This window comes from Myxine glutinosa, chromosome 13, assembly GCF_964187855.1.
Source record: "Myxine glutinosa chromosome 13, kmMyxGlut1.1, whole genome shotgun sequence".
In the NCBI taxonomy this organism is placed as follows: domain Eukaryota; kingdom Metazoa; phylum Chordata; class Myxini; order Myxiniformes; family Myxinidae; genus Myxine; species Myxine glutinosa.
Genome location: NC_136273.1, coordinates 91,096,530 through 91,113,612, shown reverse-complemented (window position 1 = coordinate 91,113,612; position 17,083 = coordinate 91,096,530). Strand labels below are relative to the sequence as shown.

The window sequence follows — 17,083 nt, the reverse complement described above, 5'->3', positions numbered from 1 at the left end:
TTTCAAGGTTTCATATTAATCAGAGAAGTAGTTACCGAGCTATGTCCAAAAAACGATTCAACCAATCAGAGAGCAGCGAGCTATCACGTGTGCCGAACGTGGCGAACAGACTCTGCCTCGGACGGCACATTTGAGAGCGTATTCATTTATTTCACGTTGGCAAACTATGTTGCCGCTATGTTGGCGTTAAACTATGTTTTAAAACTAATTAAAACTAATTTGCGATTATTTCGCTTTCCTGCGCGTTTGTGCACGCTATGGCGATTTCTTTACCAAACTCCGCAAGCCGTTCGCTTTGGACCAAACCATTTCATGTAAATAGAGGGGGGGGATTGTCACCGTACTCGCAAGCCGTTCGCTTTGGACCCAACCCTTTCATGTAAATAGAGGGGGGGGATTGTCACCGTACTCGCAAGCCGTTCGCTTTGGACCAAACCATTTCATGTAAATAGAGGGGGGGGATATAATTTTAGATATATATATATAGTACGGGCATGCCCTAGTATATATACATACACTAGCCGAAAGCACCCGGCGTTGCCAGGGTTCTTTTTGAATGAATTTACTACGATAATTCAGCTTTTACTCACGGCCGTAGAAGAATGACTACTAAAATTCAGCTCAGCTTTTAACTGTGAAATGGGCCCAGCCCGGCCGAAGCGGCCTCGACCGGCCTCCCCACCTAGCCTATAACCTTACCGGGGCCTGTCCCGACATTTTTGGTTCTTTCTGAATGAATTTACTACCATAATTCAGCTTTTACTCGCGGCCGTAGAAGATCGACGACTATAATTCAGCTCAGCTTTTAATTGTGAAATGGGCCCGGCCCAGTCGAGATGGGCCTCGACCGGCCTCGCCACCGAGCCTAAAACATTCCCGGGGCCCAACCCGACATTTTTTGTATTGGAGGTTACCTCCTATCTTTCCTCCTATCTAGGAGATTAGCTTGCGCAGACACAACAACAACAACACAACATGCACTTTAAGGCCACTTTCCCTGCGAGAGCGGGGGTTAGCCTTGCGGTCCCCATGATAATCTTCTCCATTTTGCCCGATTTTCTGCATCTCTCCTTGTTAACACCCTTGCCCGCATTTCTTCTTCCACCATCTTTAGCCAAGTCTTTCTCGGTCTTCCCTGTCCTCTACTTCCTTCTACATTCATTTCCATCACTCTTCTCAACCAGTCACTTTCATCCTTCCTCAACACATGACCAAACCATCTCAACCTGTTCCACTTCACAGAATCAATCACAGGCTCTATTCCCATCATCTTTCGCAATTCATCATTTGTCTTCCTCTCTCTCAACGATACTCCACACATCCACCGAACCATTCGCATTTCCACCCTTTCCAGCCTTCGTTGCTGCTCTACATTCATGACCCATGTGTCGCTCCCATAAATCATAACACTTCTCACACATGCAGCATACATCTTTCCCCCTTCAGCTTCAACGACACTCCCCTCCTCATCAGCACGCCACTCAGTTCCCAAAACTTCTTCCATGCACATCTCACTCAAGCAACCGTTGCCGAGTGTGATCCACCTTCCTTCATTCAGCATGTCTCCGAGGTAGCAAAATGTTTTCACACCTTCCAGCTTCACGCCGTCTTCAAGATCCAACTCAACATTTCCTCCATCTGCAGCTCCATCTGTGCACACCTTACATTTGAATGTAGCTGCCACACTGGTTAATGACCCTCTCAGACCACTACATTTTTGATGAACCCACTCAGCGCACATTGTACATTGAATGGAGTTCACTCCGACAACCTTCCTGCACACAGCACATGGCCACTTCCCAGTTCTTTCCACCTCACCACATGCTTTACCACTTGCCATCACCTTCGTCTTTCCGATATTCACCTTCAGACCTTTTGTCTCCATGCATTCCTTCCACTTGTTCATCTTTTCATTCAGTCCATCCATACTTTCCGCAATCAACACCAGATCATCTGCATACAACAACTCCCACGGTAAACCCTCCTTTACGTTCTGAGCCAGCACCTCCATCACAGCTACAAATAGTAGTGGACTTAGTACCGACCCCTGATGCACTCCCACCTTCACCTCAAACTCACCACTGTTCCTGTCCTTCGTCCTTACAGCAGTGCGTGCTCTTTTGTACATTGCCATCACCACTCTGATCAACCATTCCTCCACTTCTAACTTCCTCAATGCCCATGTCAATACTTCGCGTGGAACCCAATCGAATGCTTTCTCCAGATCAACAAACCCAAGAAACAACTTCTTCCTCTTCTCCATGTACTTCTCCTGCAACTGCCTCACAATAAAGAGCGCATCTGTCGTTCCTCTTCCTGGCATAAATCCAAACTGCATTTCGTCGATCTTCACCTTCTTCCTTATCCTCCTCTCCAACACACTTTCCAATACCTTCATTCCATGCTCCAATAACTTTAACGCTCGGTACGAGCCACACTCCAGAGGGTCACCTTTCCCCTTGTATAGAGGGACGAGGGTACTCAGTTCCCAATCCACTGGAATGCGGCCTTCTTTCACCACCAGATTACAGATCTCTGTCATTCTCTTCACACCCCAACTTCCTGCTGCCTTCAACATATCTCCCACATCTCCCGTCGGCCCTCCCGCTTTTCTACTCTTCATTGCTTTTATCGCTTCCTCAACTTCCTTCTCAGTTATCTTCTCTGCCGGTCCTAAAACTGGGTTACTCTCTATGTTGCCATCCCATTCATTCTCTGTATTCAACAGCATTTCCATATATCTTTTCCATCTTCCTTTAATTCCATCTGGGTCCACAACGATTTGTCCCACTTCATCCTTCAAGCAACTCACCCCCATCACATCACACCTCTCTTTCGCTATCTGCTTTGCAATCCTGAATACCGCTCTCTGACCCTCTTCCGAATCCAAGCGTTCTCCGAACATTTTCCTACATGCCTCCTGCGCCTTTGCTACCTCTTTCTTTGCAGCCTTCCTGGCTGCCTTATAACTTTCATGCTCTGCTTTTTCTGCTCCCGCACCCTTCGCCTTCTGCCACTCCTTGAACTTCTTCCTCTTCTCGTCAATCCTCTTTCCAACTTCATCATCCCACCACCATGTTTCCGAGTGCCTCGGTGGTCCTTTTGTCCGTCCACATACCTCACCAACAGCTCCCAACAGACGATCTTTCATTGACATCCAACCACGTTCAAGCTCAACCACATCATCCTCAACCCGACTCAGCCTCTCTTTTAATGCCTCCCTCACTGTCACCTCTTTCAACCTCCACACCTTCATTCTCGGTTGGTAATTCACCCACCGAGCTCTCTTCGCACCTTTCACCCTTATGTCGCAGACAACCAAGTGGTGCTGTGAAACAGCCTCTTCCCCCGGGATCACCTTTGTGTCCCGGAGGTGCCCCCTATCTCGCCTACGCACCATCAGGTAGTCAACGGTTGTCGTCGACCCACCTGACGTGTATGTAACAAGCTTATTATCCCCTTTCTGGAACTGAGTATTACAAATCGACAAATCAGCTCCATCAGCAAACTCCAAAATCCTTTCACCTTCTCCATTTCTCACACCATATCCGTAACCCCCATGAACTCCCTCAAAACCATCCATACTCCTTCCCACATGTCCATTTAGGTCTCCTCCTACCACAACAACTTCCTCATCTTTCACGTTTTCCATCAGCTTCTCTATCGCACACCAGAACTTGTCCTTCTCTTCATCGCTCCGACCAACCTGCGGAGCATATCCCGAGACGACGTTCACCAAGAGCTTTCCAATCATCATTTTCACCATCAACCTTTCACTCACTCTAGTCACACTCACCACACTGTCTACAAACTCCTCAGAAAACAGGACACCAACACCATTCACGCCCTCCAGGCACCCTTGCCACACAAAGTTGTATTTCTGTCCCTGCCTACCCTTCACCATTCTCACACCACTTCCCTTCCATCTCGTCTCCTGCACACAACATATGTCCACTCTTCTTCTGACCAATACTTCCACCACTTCTCCTGATCTCCCTGTCATTGTCCCTACATTCCATGTCCCAAACCTCAGAAACCGATCTCCACTTCGGGCTGTACCCTGCCCATATGTAGTTGTAATTGTCATGGTTCTCTTTTTGAGGCAATGTTTTTATGGCCGGATGCCCTTCCTGAAGCCAACCCTCTTTGTCGCCTCTTACGACAGGCGGGGATACGGTGAACCTATTCTAACCAGGGTACACACCAGGACAAACAAACAAACAAACAAACAAACAAGACAAACAAACAAAAACTTTCTTTTATAAAATAGAGATATATCTATATAATTATATACATACATACATACATACATACATACATACATACATATATATATATATATACACATTGTAATTGACAATTACAAAAGTAAAAATATATTAAAAACCACTTAAATGCAGAACATACTTCTGCAATACCGAAAGTACTCAACAGACCCGTCCAGGTACAGCTTACCTTTCAAAATCATCATCAGCACCTGTGATTATAGTGAAGTCCACATCAGTCCATTCGTATTCATAAACTCCTTCCTGCATCTTTATGCTCGCAATTTCACTTTCAACCGTTTTTTCTCAATGACCACCTGGCCTTGCAGGTGTGCCCGTATCGCCAGATTCAAAATGTACATTCACAAAAGATGCGAAGCATGGATTACCTGACACCTGTGCTTTACAAATGAAACGGAAAGACATTCAAGGTACCGAGAGCACAAGAGAAGACAAAGGTAAACAAAGTCCTCTTTGCGCGACGGAGTCGTTGGATTTACGACGACGTGTTAATAAATACAAGCGAACGTTGCACGGTACGAGTTCGGTCCTCGGGGAAGGAACAGGAATGTCCGGGAACGCGAGCACAGGGATTGACTCTGAGGGAGGGACGAGGGTCATTGGTCAAACCCGACTCGTTATCGTCCCGTGGACCTCCATGGATGCCGTAGGGTCGGGAATAAAGGTATATCCGGGCCAGAAACCCTCTCCACTCGATGAACTCCTATTCGAGACCCTAAACCGTGAACCCGTCACCAAGGAGAGCCGAGCGACGGGAGCTGCGGCCTTCAAAGTCGCGTAAACACATGGCCTACAAAACAAGTCCGACCTCCATTGCTGCTGATCACAACACAAAGCACGGCGAACGAATAAGTCAAAAGTCGGGGGGAAAGGAACTAAGAATGGGGGAAAGTGTGCGCCGGGCAGGACGAGAGAGGAGGGACGGGGAAGAAAAAAAGCTGGGCAACAGACTCGCCGAGCGGAGGCCTGAGCTAGGCCCAAATAAATGACCCTCGGTCCTACCTTAAAACAGGTCGCCACCTCGGAGGGGCTCTTCTTGTAACGACTACATGCTCGTGCGACGGTTAGACGGAGGGAGCGGGACGGGTGGTGGTTGGGGGGGAGTTATAAGTGGAGCGAAGAGGAAAATGGAGGGGGAATGTCGGGGCTATGCCTGGGAACATCACGTGATGCGGAATCCTCCCCATCCCTCCCTCGGCCCTCCCCTCCCTCGGCCCTCCTCTCCCCTCCCCAATCCTCTCCCATTCCGTGCCGTGCTCTTCTTCATCTCAAAGGTTTGCTTTTCCAACCACAAAACGAACATCTCCTTTGTCCTCTCCTCTTTCAGTCATTAAAACAAGTTTTGAGCGATTGGTTATAAAGACGAATTTAAAGAAAGATCGAATCTTCTTACGATTTTATTTCGATAATCGGAGCGGGATTCGAACCGAGGTGTATGTCGCGATCTTCCGAATAGGAAACGCCCTCCCAACGACCTTTCCCAACCAGCATTTTGCCTTTTGTTATCGTTTTAAAAACCACAACTTTTCCAAAATTCCAACCGAAACGTCATTATGAACGGACAGATTCTGGAGTTATGACGTCATTTTACAGGCTCACTTCCCCCGGAGGATCGACCGAGCGATGCTGTCGTCGTGAAGACGGTCTGGGTGTGCGTTGTGCTCGTTTCTTCCCAGAGCCAATAAAAACCTCCTTCGGCTTTAGCCTTTAACTTATGTCCAGAGAGAAATAAACAGGCAGCCATTGTGTCCACCGTGGAAGAAACCTCCGATGCTAAACTTGCAGTAACTCACAACCAACACCAGGGGGCGCCACCATCTCGTTAATGCTGTTCCAAAAAGTTGTGTATCAAGGACGGATCCGGATTTAAGATCTTCACCAAAATCGAATCGGTTCGTCCTTGTCACACACCCAACATGTCCACCAAGTTTCCGCCGCATCCGTCCAAAACTTTTTGAGATATCCTGCGATATATTGTTTTTGGTCAGATCTCTCAATGGTGAAGAATCACTTGAAAATTCTCAGATCGAGATTTGCATCTTCACCAAAAATCTAATCACTCGGAAGAGTACCATCCGAAGTGATGATAAAACTAGTGTAGGATCCGACTCCCCTCTCTCCTTCCTCCCCTCTCTCCTTCCTCCCCCACTCCCCTCTCTCCTTCCTCCCCCACACCCCTCTCTCCTTCCTTCCCCACTCCCCTCTCTCCTTCCTCCCCCACTCCCCTCTCTCCTTCCTCCCCCACACCCCTCTCTCCTTCCTCCCCCACTTCCCTCTCTCCTTCCTCCCCCACACCCCTCTCTCCTTCCTTCCCCACTCCCCCCTCTCCTTCCTCCCCCACACCCCTCTCTCCTTCCTTCCCCACTCCCTCCTCTCCTTCCTCCCCGACTCGACTCTCTCCTAGCGGTTACCAGAAGCATGACACAATTACCTTGCACCGGCCGATGACGCAACTGGCGAGCGGTCACTTGTCCGGACTCGCCCGGGCGTGTCCAGACTTGCCTTTCCTGGGCGAACACTTGGCTTACCTATTTGCATACCACGCCCCGCATGAGAGGCGTGGCATTTGTGTGTTGAGCTTTACTTATAAATTGCCGCCTGTTCGATGGGCTGATTCAGTGCTTTTGAGTTCTTTCGAGTGAGCTGAAAATAAATAGCTCAGTGAAACTTAATTCCTGGCGTCGTTCATTTTGTCCGGTTTTTATCGTGTGAGCATAGCTCCCACAATTGGTGACCCCTTTTCAAGAACATGGCGATGGAGTGATCTGTAGCTTTGAAGCTCCCGGGCTTTTGGGAATCGCACGTGGCCGTCTGGTTCGCCCAAGCGGGTTCTCTCTTTGCCCTGCGGAACATCACGGAGGACACGACACGTTACCACCATGTGGTCTCCGCGCTCAACGCCTCCACCGCGGCCCGGGTCCTGAGCTTCCTCCAGAACCCGCCGAACGCCGACAAATACGGCGCGCTCAAAGGCCTACTCCTCGGTGCGTTTGGACTCACGGAGACCGAACGCGCGCGACAACTACTCGACCTCCCGGAGCTGGGTGAGGCCCGTCCATCCGAGCGCATGGAACACATGCTGGCTCTACTCGGTGACCACAGCCCGGATTTCCTCTTCTGCGAGCTGTTCCTCCGGCAGCTACCCGGGCAGGTACGGTTAGCTTTGGCTAACTCGCCCATCACGGACCCTCGCGCCCTGGCCAAGGAGGCCGATAAATCTTTCTCGGCCAGGCGACACGTCGGAGTGGCCGCCTGGAACCCTGGGCCGACCGAGGCAACGTCCGTGCCACGACCGGCGCCACCACCGGCCGAGTCAGCGCCACTGGCGGCAGCGGCCGCTGCGACGCCCGGTCGACCGAACCCGACGCGACCGCCGGAGCCTCCACCAGAGCGGACCATGTGCAATTACCATGCCAGGTACGGGCAGAAGGCCAGAACGTGCCGCCCACCGTGCACTTTCGGCAGGTCGGGAAACGACCAGGCCGGCGCTCGCTGCCTGCCATGAGCGTCGGCCATTCAGGCAGCCTTCTGTTTATCACGGACACAGCGTCCGTACGGCGTTTTTGTGCGACACCGGCGCTCAGCTGAGCGTGATACCCGCCTCGGTGCAGGACAAACAGGCCGCGCTGTGCGGCCCCGCCTTGGTCGCCGCAAACGGCTCCTCCATCCGCACCTTCAGTCGCACAGCGTCGCATTCTGCTTCGGGGGCCAGCGCTTCAGGTGGGACTTCATCACGGCGAACGTGCCCATGGCCTTGCTGTGTGCAGATTTTCTTTGCGCGCATGGGCTTTTGGTTGACGTCAAACGGCGTCGGCTCATCAACGCGGAGACCTTCAGCTCGCTCGCTTGCTCATTGAGTGGCTCCGCACCAACCAAGCTAGCCTGCGCGCTCCTGGCCGTGGACGATTTCACCCGCTACTCGCCGAGTTTCCCGCCCACACGCAGCCGACGTTTTCGGCCGTCGCCGTCAAGCACGGCGTCGAACACCACATCCCGACCACAGGTCCACCGGTCTACGCCAGGGCTCGCCGACTCGACCCGGCCAAACTCGCCGTGGCGAAGGCGAAATTCAACGCGCTGGAGCGATTGGGCATTGTGCGGCGCTCGAATAGCGCATGGGCCTCTCCCCTGCACATCATGCCCAAACCGGGTGGCAGATGGCGACCATGCGGCGAGTACCGCCACCTCAACGATGCCACCACCCCCAACCGGTACCCGATACCACACATACAGGACTTTTCCACCCGTTTGGCGGGGCGGGTGATCTTTTCCAAGGTCGACCTCATTCGGGGCTACCACCAGGTACCCGTCCGGCCAGCCGACGTGCCAAAGACGGCGGTAATTACACCTTTTGGCCTCTTCGAGTTCCTTCGCATGCCGTTCGGCCTTAAGAACGCGGCCCAGGCCTTCCAGGGGCTGATGCACAGCGTGCTATGCAACCTCACCTTCTTCCCGGGCGAAGCACCTCATCCACCTGCGCACGCTTTTTGAGCACCTCGGCCAGCACGGCCTCATCATCAACCCGGCGAAATGCCAGTTTGGCGTAACGGCCGTCAACTTCCTGGGGCACCACATCACAAAGCGTGGGGCCGTCCCGCTGCCTACCAAGGTGGAGGCAGTCACAAGTTTCCCGCGCCCCCGCTCCATCAAGGCCCTACAGGAATTTTTGGGGATGGTAAATTTCTACCAACGGTTCGTGCCTCGCGCCGCCCAACTCATGCACCCCTGTATGAAGCCCTCCAGGGCAAGCCAGCCAAGCACGACGTCGCCTGGACCACAGAGATGGACGCGGCGTTCACGGGCGCTAAGCTGGCCCTCGCCAACGCGACCATGCTGGCGCACCCGGCGCTTGACGCACCCATCGCCCTCACCATGGACGCTTCCGACTACGCGGTGGGCGCCGTGCATGAACAGTGGGTGAATGGGGCTTGGCAACCGCTGGCCTTCTTCAGCCGGCAGCTTCGCCCTAATGAGCGCAAGTATAGCGCTTTCGACCGCGAGCTCCTCGGCCTTTACCTAGCCGTTCGCCACTTCCGCCATCTTTTGGAGGGCCGCCCGTTCACGGCGTTTGTGGACCACAAACCCCTGGTCTTCGCCATGGCCAAGGTTACGGAGCCGTGGTCGGCCCCCAGCAGCGCCACCTCTCCGACGTGTCCAAATTTACGACGGACATCCGGCACGTCGTGGGCAAGAACAACGCTGTAGCCTATTGCCTCTCCCGGTCCAGCGCGAACGCCGTCCACCTGGGTGTGGACTTCGCCCGCATGGTGGCTGACCAGACCGCCGACCCCACGGTGCAAGCCCTCCGGACAGCGGACACAGGCCTGCGGTTGGCCAACGTCCCCTTCGAGGACACAGGCACGGTTCTCCTGTGCGACGTTTCCCTGGGCCAACCTGACCCCATCGTGCCCACCGGATGGCAGCGGCACATTTTTGACGCCCTCCACGGCCTTTCCCACCTGGGCCGGAAAGCATCACAGAAGCTCGTGGCAGCAAAGTTCGTCTGGCACGGGCTCCGTAAGGACGTCCGTGACTGGGCCAACGCCTGTGTGTCCTGCCAGCGCGCGAAGGTCCACCGGCACACCCAGGCCCCGTTGGCACCATTCGACGTGCCCGTGCGGCGCTTCGACCACGTCAATGTGGACCTGGTGGGACCCCTTCCCTCCTCATGGGGCTTCATCCACCTCCTCACGATGGTGGACAGGACCACCAGGTGGCCGGAGGCTGTCCCGCTGGCATCAACGACATCCGCCGACGTGGCACAGGCCTTCATTGGCACCTGGATTGCCCGTTTCGGCACGCCCTCGGACATCTCCTCCGACAGAGTCCCGCAATTCGCCTCCGAGCTTTGGGGCACGGTCGCCCAGGCCTTGAGGGTCAAGCTACACCGCACCACGGGCTACCACCCCCAAGCCAACGGCTTGTGGGAGCGGTTCCACCGCTCAATGAAGGCCGCTCTCAGGGCCAGCCTCCAGGACGACGGTTGGACCGACAGGCTCCCGTGGGTCCTATTGGGCCTCCGAACGGCCCCTAAAGGGGACCTCCAGGCTTCCACCGCCGAGCTGGTCTACGGCCAGCCATTGCGCGTGCCGCGCGAATTCATCCCTGACACCACCGGCCCCTGGTCCGCGGCTCGCCAACGCTCGGTCCTCCAGGAGGCCGCCAGGAGATTTGCCCCCATGCCCACGTCCCACCACGGCTGCCCCCAACCCCACGTCCCCCCAGCACTTCGCACTGCGGAGTACGTTTTTATCCGGCACGACGCACACCGGGGACCGCTCCGGCCGCCGTACGATGGACCTTTCCGGGTCCTGAAGAGGGACGAAAAGTCGTTCATCATCGACATCAGCGGCAAGCCGGACTGCATCTCCATGGACCGCCTCAAGCCGGCCCATTTGGACCTCGACCAACCTCCACGGTTGGCCCTTCCTCCACGACGGGGCCGTCCCCCGTCAACCAAGCCCCCTGCCCGACCATCCACCGCCACGTCACCTACCACCCCCACACGAATCGCCAGGGGTCGTTTCGGCCGGGTTATCAAGACCCCCCTCAAACTGACACTCCCGGTGCATGTTAATTCTGGGGGGGCGCATGTAGCGGTTACCGGAAGCATGACCCAATTACCTTGCACCGGCCGATGACGCAACCGGTGAGCGGTCACTTGACCGGACTCGCCCGGGCGTGTCCAGACTTGCCTTTCCCGGGTGAACACTTGGCTTACCTATTTGCATACCACGCCCCGCATGAGAGGCGTGGCATTTGTGTGTTGAGCTTTACTTATAAATTGCCGCCCGTTCGATGGGCTGATTCAGTGCTTTTGAGTTCTTTCGAGTGAGCTGAAAATAAATAGCTCAGTGAAACTTCATTCCTGGCGTCGTTCATTTTGTCCGGTTTTTATCGTGCGAGCATAGCTCCCACAATGACGTCATTTTACAGGCTCACTTCCCCTGGAGGATCGATAGAGCGATGCTGTCGTCGTGAAGACAGTCTGGGTGTGCGTTGTGCTCGTTTCTTCCCAGAGCCAATAAAAACCTCCTTCAGCTTTCGCCTTTAACTTATGTCCAGAGAGAAATAAACAGGCAGCCATTGTGTCCACCGTGGAAGAAACCTCCGATGCTAAACTTGCAGTAACTCACAACCAACACCAGGGGGCGCCACCATCTCGTTAATGCTGTTCCAAAAAGTTGTGTATCAAGGACGGATCCGGATTTAAGATCTTCACCAAAATCGAATCGGTTCGTCCTTGTCACACACCCAACATGTCCACCAAGTTTCCGCCGCATCCGTCCAAAACTTTTTGAGATATCCTGCGATATATTGTTTTTGGTCAGATCTCTCAATGGTGAAGAATCACTTGAAAATTCTCAGATCGAGATTTGCATCTTCACCAAAAATCTAATCACTCGGAAGAGTACCATCCGAAGTGATGATAAAACTAGTGTAGGATCCGACTCCCCTCTCTCCTTCCTCCCCTCTCTCCTTCCTCCCCCACTCCCCTCTCTCCTTCCTCCCCCACACCCCTCTCTCCTTCCTTCCCCACTCCCCTCTCTCCTTCCTCCCCCACTCCCCTCTCTCCTTCCTCCCCCACACCCCTCTCTCCTTCCTCCCCCACTTCCCTCTCTCCTTCCTCCCCCACACCCCTCTCTCCTTCCTTCCCCACTCCCCCCTCTCCTTCCTCCCCCACACCCCTCTCTCCTTCCTTCCCCACTCCCCCCTCTCCTTCCTCCCCGACTCGACTCTCTCCTAGCGGTTACCAGAAGCATGACACAATTACCTTGCACCGGCCGATGACGCAACTGGCGAGCGGTCACTTGTCCGGACTCGCCCGGGCGTGTCCAGACTTGCCTTTCCTGGGCGAACACTTGGCTTACCTATTTGCATACCACGCCCCGCATGAGAGGCGTGGCATTTGTGTGTTGAGCTTTACTTATAAATTGTATGGGGGAAACTGTGGAGTGGAGTGGATGGTGCGAAGGTGTGGATGGGGGAAAGGAGGATGGACCCCATCACGAATACCCGGGGAGGGTAGTGTAAGAGTTAGGTAGAGGGTACAGGTAAATTGTGGTTGGATATTGGCATCTGTGGTGCGTGGTGGAAGAATGGTGATTGGATGGGTGCATTAGTGTTGTGGAAATGGCTGGGCGTGTAGCCTGTTAGTGTGTGTAGTTGTATGGGCACTCCACCACTGTGAGGATGTCGGCCAGGTGAGGCCGCAGGTGGGCTCTGGGAGCCGGTAGTGGTTGTGGATGGGGCCCGAGGATCCGGAGGACGGACCAGGGTAGCCCAGTGCCAGAGGGCACCAAGGGGTGACAGAGCCAGGAGGGGCCTTCCCCAATTAGATAGGTTAGGGTGAGGAGCTAGGTAAGCTCGGGTGGCAACTACAGTGGTGGAGGTGTGCAGGTGGGTAGACCTGCTGGGAGAGCTGCACGACCCAGCCCGGAAATTGTGCAAGGGCACAGGGAGTTGCATCGGGGGAGTGAGACCCCAAATTGAGAAGCACCACAGTTTGGGCAATGGGAATTGGTTTTTAGAACCCATAGTGTAAGTTGGCCAATGGATTGGCAGGGAAAGACCCCGGGTAGTGTAAAGTGTGTTAATGTCATTTAGAGGATAGTTAGGATGGAGATCTCCTTGCACCATCTACATCCACTCACCTGAGGTGACAGGACTCCACACCATGCCATGGATGTTTTGTTATGTTATTTTTATTGTGCAAATGTTTGGAATGTGAGACGCATCATGACGTGGGTGTGACATTGTGCTGATGTTCCATCTCTTCCTCCTTATGAGGATTGATGATGAATTGGGTGATGGCAAATTTTGGTTAGAGGGATTGTGGGAATGAATTTGGTGTAGGGGAAATATGGGGAAGACGTGACAGTAGTGACGAATTTGTAAATGTGTAGATTGTTGTAAATATGGGGTAAGGGCAAGGGTGGAGTAGGTGACGGGGGGGTGACGTACGGTAGGGACGAGCTTTTCTCCGCTCCGTCTCCATACGCACCTTGCCGTGCATTGCCTTTATTGATGTGTACCCTTGTGACCTTACCCCTCACTCATCTGTCTTAGAGTCCCTGTATAAAGAGAGTTGCGCCATGCGCTGACCCGAGATTTCTGGTCACGTGATTTCGTGGCGCCATTTTGTGTCTAACTTCACCGTGCGTGAACGTCAGCTTGGTACGGGAATGTTGTTTATTGCCAAACAAAATGACTGGTTGTTCTGCTTTTGGTTGTTCAAACCAATCTGGGAAATATAAGATGTATAGATTTCCAAGTGATAAAGTCAGAAGACAAATTTGGGAAGCGAAAGTCAGACGAAAGAGCTGGAAAGCGATCGACTCCTCGAGACTCTTCGAGACGAGATATTCAAGTCTTCACTTGTCGGAGTAGTGATGAGTTTCACTTGTGAGAAGTGAACGGAGTGGTGATGAGTTTCACTTGTGAGGAGTGAACGGAGTGGGATGAAGTGTTGGTCTGGTCAAAGTGTTGTATTACGGGCAGAGTTTTCTTACGGTCTGAATGTATGAATCATGTACTGTACTGAATGTATGAACCAAGTTTTGTACTGAATGTTTACTGTGTTGGCCTCATCGTGTTCCTGGTGAAATTAAACAAGTTATGGTGAATACGACGTCGTATCTGTGCTTTTCCATATCTGTTCGACTAGACGAACCGTGCACACTGCAAGTATTTTTAAAAGTTTTTTCTCTGTTTAATTACGGCTTGGCGCAGTCGAAAATTAAGTGTTAATTAAGTCGCCAGCTATGAAACATATTAATCGATCAGGCAATATCCATCAGAGTTCTGGGCAAGGGTGTAGTAATAAATGAACGTTTCAATCTTACGAGATGCCGATGACGTTTTCCTTATGTCAGAGACAGAAGCTGACTTGCAGCTTGTTAAATCATTACAATGGAAATTGAATATAAATGTCGATAAAACTAAAGTTGTACACTATAGAAATATGGCAATACCACGTACAGAATTTGTTTTAAGTGTGTTAGACTATATGTCGGCTGGAAGTCCTACACCGGAATTGCTCTCGGCACCCTTTAAAAAATATTGGATATGCCCACACTCCTTTCTAAAAGTTATTAAAATTCAGAGAACGACAGCATTGGTTTGTCTTACTTATAATGTTAGCTCTTATATGCAGTGTTGGCTTGTAATATGCATTGCCATACCACTTTTAATATCACCACACAGCTCTTTTTCACGGCAATAGCTGAGTTTTTGACAAAACAAATATCACCTGTATGTAATAATAAGACTAAATATGTGTAGTAAAATTTTTTTTAGCAGGTTTAGAATATATCACCCCATATCGCGAATGTACATGTATATCTAATCCGACACACTTAGACACAAAATGGCGTCCAAATTTGAGTTGACACAACTCTCTATATACAGGGACTCTAATCTGTCTTTTCCCCCTTTTGTCTCCCACATGAGGACTGTGCGCCACTGGGCGCCGAGGGGAGCGTGCGGGAGTCCGCCATTGTGCGCCCAGAACTCCCAGAACCAGCTGTCTGCATCGATGCACCACATTATGGACCACATGTCTGTGGCTGAGCACCACTTATGGACCCCATGGGTTGGGGCATGGCCCCTCTGCTGGAACCGGCCATGAGGGCCCGAGATCTTGCTGGCGGACCTTGGTCACAGGGCACCTATGCCGCACAGGTGAACTACACATAGTCGGCCCTGTGGGCCATAAATAAATCAAATAAAAATGGACACGTTCTGTGCAGGTTTATTTCCACCAATAGGCCGCCAGTAAGAAAATGAAAGAAAGACCACATCTGGAAGAACAAATAGCCAGCAGAGGGAGCCGAAGAGCAAGAGACCACCAGCAGGGTTTGGGGTTGTTTGGTTATTTTTATTCATGAACAGTGATGACTGTGCACCGATTGGTGCTTGAGGGTGCTTTGGTGCATTTTTGGGTGCTTTCATGGTGCATCGATGCAGGGCAGACTGTCTCCCCCCCCAAAAGAACGATCACAGGTCCTGGGTTGCGTTTTGTAAATAAAGTAGTCATTGTAAATAATGCGCCCCCACCGTAAGTGTTTTAGTTTGAAGACAATTCCGCAATTCGGTTAGCTGTGGGCATGAATCTGTTAGGCAGGGTGCAATGGAGCAGCGGGACATATTTATCTATGTTTTAAAACTGTCACACTCAGGGTCAGGTTAAATGTAGAGGGAACTATACCTACGTGCCACACTAAAGGTAAAAGTTCATAGGCCCGGGGCGTGCCTAAGAGGAGGAGGGTGCAGTGTTGTGGATATGAGGATTGTGTTTTTTTTTTGATTGCTTTATTCTGGACCCTCCTGCCTCCAGTTGTGTATAAAGGTCAAAGGTCGTTCCGTAGTTATTTCATAAACAATCACGTTAGCCAATCATAGATTTCCCCCTTTGTTGACAGTTATTTCCTTATTCTGTGTAGTAGGGTAAGGCCTTGTCTTCCATTAATTGACACTCCATTGCACCGAATTCAAATAAATAGATCCCCTTTTATTTTCATTCCCAAAGCCTCGATTGCCAACTGTATTCGCCGCCATTGCCATGTGCTCCGGCTCGGAGAAGAAGGGCGTGTCTCCACCTCGTCATAGAGGGGAGGAGTGAGCCAGCCCCGAACAACCAACCAAGCACGAGGGGTTTGGTTTGAGAGGGTGGAGGAAGAGCGATCGGGGAGGTTCGAAAAGGTTCAAGGGTGGGGCTATATATAACCCATGGGAGACGCCCCCACCTCAGATGAGTTCTGAGTTCTGCAAAGAGACGAGCTTCAGAGAGAAGTGCACGAGGAGGGAAGAGAAGCAAGAAGGAAGCCTTGAGACAAGTGCGACAGAAGCGCGGGGGAAGCCTTTAACACAAGTGCGCGGGGGAAGCCTTGAGAGAAGTGCACGACGTCACCCTGCTCGCTCCCAGCCTGACGAGGCCCGGCTTGCTGTGCGCCCTGCCAAGCCTTCCAGCTTGTGGTCCGAGCTGAACCTTCCTCCCGGTCCAGCCAATCGTTCCTGCCTCCATTCCCCATTCGTGTGAGTCCGTCTTTGTTTGTTCTGTCTCTGGGTTAATTAAGACTGTAATAGATAAGCTAGCAATTTTCACTGTGTCACCTTTCCTCTTCTGTATTTTATTTTCTTATCCTTCCTTCTTCCTTGGTTTCTTTCAATTGTGTAAATAGTAAATAAATTATATTTGTATTTCTTACCCTTTGTCTTTCTTTCTTCTTTACATCCTTCGTTTTAGTCTTTTCCCCATTGAATATCTGTGGCGCGATTCGGCCAACGTTCAGGAATCGGGTTAGTCGGGGTAACTGTTCGGGCGCGGCGGCCATCCGCTCGGCAAACAACATCCTCGCCGCGGTCCCGTAACAATACACATATCCAAGTTATTTTAAAGCTATGGACTAACATACATTTCAACATGATATTTCTGAGAGGGAATGATTGTAATATTGGTTGCAAATTAAATAAATGTACTGTATGAATATCTCGCAAAGGAGCTCTTTATGAATGACGAGAATTTGAGCATGTATAGTTGTATACTCTGTTTTGAGGTACATGAATCAAAACTTACAAATTGTTGTTTATATACATGTACCAATGCCCTCTGCTAAAGGCACTTTCCTGCCTGTGGTAGTTAGTACTCCAACAAGTGAATGACATGCTTTGTTTTTAACAAAATTATGTAATTTGCTATAAAAGTGGAAGGTTACAGGTTCACGGTTTGAGTATTAATCGTAAATGAGTTCAAAGCCTTTCACAATGGTCTCTGAGACCTTCGTAAAACAAAAAAT

The 17,083-nt window shown here is 51.6% G+C and overlaps 1 protein-coding gene across 1 annotated transcript in view; it reads right to left on the bottom strand.

Annotated features, from left to right (window-relative positions):
• Positions 1-5,516, bottom strand: part of LOC137439119 (PHD finger protein 3) — a 156,614-nt gene extending 151,098 nt beyond the window's left edge. Inside the window, exon 1 of the mRNA XM_068134831.2 lies at positions 5,289-5,516. The gene's annotated coding sequence lies outside the window, so the exon portion shown is untranslated. The remainder of the gene's footprint in view (positions 1-5,288) is intronic.
• Positions 5,517-17,083: the final 11,567 nt, after the last annotated feature.